Source organism: Lissotriton vulgaris, chromosome 1_1 (assembly GCF_964263255.1).
Source record: "Lissotriton vulgaris chromosome 1_1, aLisVul1.2, whole genome shotgun sequence".
Classification (NCBI taxonomy): Eukaryota; Metazoa; Chordata; class Amphibia; order Caudata; family Salamandridae; genus Lissotriton; species Lissotriton vulgaris.
This window is the reverse complement of record NC_141685.1, coordinates 777,638,068-777,641,219: the sequence shown is the minus strand read 5'-3', so window position 1 is coordinate 777,641,219 and position 3,152 is coordinate 777,638,068. Positions and strand designations below refer to the sequence as shown.

At 44.3% G+C, this 3,152-nt stretch overlaps 1 pseudogene; it reads right to left on the bottom strand.

Annotated features, from left to right (window-relative positions):
• Positions 1–506: 506 nt before the first annotated feature.
• Positions 507–1,466, bottom strand: LOC147747811 (E3 SUMO-protein ligase KIAA1586-like; annotated as a pseudogene).
• Positions 1,467–3,152: the final 1,686 nt, after the last annotated feature.

Here is a 3,152-nt window from a genome sequence, read left to right as displayed (position 1 = left end):
ACCTATACCTTGCCATTTGCGAGCAGGCCCTTCATGTCAGTCGATGGCTCCCTGTGTTATATTAGGTTTGTTACTCATGAACTTCACATCTGGCACGGTAACCCTCTGTGTTACTGTATTTTTTGTTTTCACTGAACATGTGCCATACACACCCTTTTATGGTGCATGAGAACAAGATGACCCAGGCATGGGTATTCCTTACCCCTTTCGTCAGAGTTTGTGGATTTGCTGAGATTATCATACTGTTGGTATCACCAGGGCTTTAAGTGGGAAAAAAACTGAGGGTGCTCTAAAAGGGGCGTGTCAATTTTTTTAAAGGGATGTGGCCTATCTGAGTAGGGGCGTGGTCTAAATCAAGATAACTACCATTGTCTGGTTAAGAAAATCATGAAGTCGCATCCAGCAAAGGATAATAAATTAGGCAACAAATTATATTTATTAAGTATAAGCCATAAAATACCAAACACTTTAAAAAAATGTAAAAAATATTTACATTACTTACAAATCTACTGCAGGATTTCCCAAAACCCTTGAAGATATTCACTGTGTTTATTTTGCTGGGGTTTCTCACAATAATTTTCTTCAGCAGACCTTCTACCTTTTACCAGCCAACTCTTTACATACAGCTTTGCGTCAAATGTTTCAAATGGAGGACCATTGACTTTTACCCATAAGCATAAAGAAATGGTCTTTACAAGAAGAGAGGCCCTTGTTGGACTAGCAATTAAGTTCATTGCGCTGAAACCTCTCTTGCAAGCCGCATTACTTGCTGGCAGGGTTCCCATGCAAACTACTAACTTTTTTAATGCTTATTGGGTATTCTTTCCACTGAAATCTTTGAAAAGTCTAAAAGCTTGGATAGTATCTCTTGCTGGCAGCTGAAACTCTGAACACAGTTTCTGGATCTCTGTTTCCGCATAAGGAATGCATTCATCATCAGAAGGCAAGTTGCCTGCATCTAGCACACTGAAGCTGGCTATAAGTTCTTTCTCATAATCCGGGGCACATCGTTTATTGATATTTACAGACAGACTTTGGTAGAACTGATTTGGATTAAGGGCAACAGAGTTAATTCTACCATGGAAAAGAGGAACATTCTTGAATTTGCCCTCGTCAACTGCTCTCTGAGCCGCAGAAGCAAACTCCCCTGGTGAGTCCTTCATTGCTCTAAATATACGTACTTGACTAACCAAAAGTCTGTGGGCATTAACAATTGTAATGTCCCTCCTCTGTAAGGAGAGTGATAAGTCTTTGAGCTCTTGAAGTGCATCACACATTACCCCCAAATCTCTGATAAAAGAATAGGATGTAAGCTTCTTCAAGAGACCTTCATACTTACTCCAGTCTCTTATGGGTCTGGATGGGTCATTAGAAGCATTCTCAAAATGTTTGCACAAGGCAGGGAAGCGGTTCCAAACAGCTTTCACAGATCTGTAACTGGATGCTACCCATCTAGTATCAAGCATTTTCCTATCTTCTAAAGCTGTACACATAGCTCACTGGTGGCCAGATTTAGCTCTCTCTGTTTTTTTGGTGACATGCTGTATGTGGCATACAATGAGTCCAGGAAAATCTTGAAGTGATTGACCCCGGCAACTCATCAACTGAATCTGCCACAGCAAGTTCTAGTCTGTGAGCCAAACAGTGCCATGTAAGTACAAGATTTGGAAATAACTCCAGTTACCTTAGGATGTGAAGGGGGCTCTGCGGTCCGCGCTGATCCAGTGAAGCACAGCTCCTCTTCCCTTTAGGGGGACACAGCGCACAGCAGACAGTCCCTTCCTCAGTAATCACAGCAACTGTAGGTCAGCTCCCAGACACTAAGCACGGATTCCTTCTTGATCACAAAGTTTCCTAATCTATTTTTACTGGGGCTGCAGTCCTACTTTTATACCCCAAACGTCTTTGTTCTTCTTGTGTGAGGTGTCCTGGACCCAATCTAAACAAGTTCTGGGAGCACTCTGCCAGTGCACCTCTTCTTCCATTGTGAGTGTGGGCCAGGGCCATCAGACACACACGCAGGAGCTGGAGCCAGCATTGTGGCAGGCAGGCACAGCCCTATTGAGACCCAGGTGCTACTTCTCCTCACCACTCTTCATGCATATGGGTTTATTCAGCCTTGTGCTGACTCAGCTAGCCTCCTGGAGCCGCCCCCACCCCTGTCACTCGCAAACCAGATAGTCAATACACAACCAGGCAGAGGCACACAGAAAGGTTGAAAAGGAAAATAGCCACTTTCTAAAAGTGCAATTTCCAAACTTAGAATTTAAAAACCATCCTCACTAAAGGATGTGTTATTAAATTCTAAGTTCAGGAATACCAGATTCCATACGTCTATCTTGCTGTTATGGGAAGATATGCAGGTAAACATGTCACATAGCATTCCCCATGTTAACCAATGGGCAAGATAGCCTTTCAATTGTGGAAAACGAAATTGGCAGTATTTCACTATCAAGACATGTTACCCATACAAGTAACACCAAACAAAAACCGGGACATCTGCTCACCCTACCTTTGACCTTTGAGGCCCAAAAATAGAGCCCCCTTTCGAGACTCCCCCAAAAAACTGGGGGGGCTCATTCCCCCACAGCCTCCCCCACTTAAAGCCCTGGGTATCACCTTGGCAGATCGAGTTGTCAGCAGTTACACACAGTTATCGAGTAGAAGTATTTGATAAATCGTTGCTCGATTAACGGCACTGGCCATAGCTCTGGGAGGGTGAAGTATGGTGGCCTCCATCATTGATCTTCCCCAAACGCACCGATGTACTTAGCCCCCGCATCTCTGTGCGGGCTTGATTAGGCCCTATGCAGCCTCTCAGCATGTCATCGCTACTCGCAGATGTCATTATTGAAATAAACAAGGAAGACAGTCATATATCTTATTTTTTTGTTTGGAGGCGTGATGCAGCACCCCGTCCCCCAAACAAGAGCATCTGCTTAACCAACAACAAACAACCATTTGCTAGAGACCTAACCTATGGCCTGCTGGCAAATGGGACAGCAGGGTGAAACCTGGTTCGACCCATTGTGTGGAGGCCGGCTTCATCCCAGGATGCAATCCTTCTTTCTACCAAGGCTAGACAACCCAAGTAAATACAACTGTATGTTTCTCGTCCACTCCTCTATGGTGAGGGACAGGCAGGCAACTAG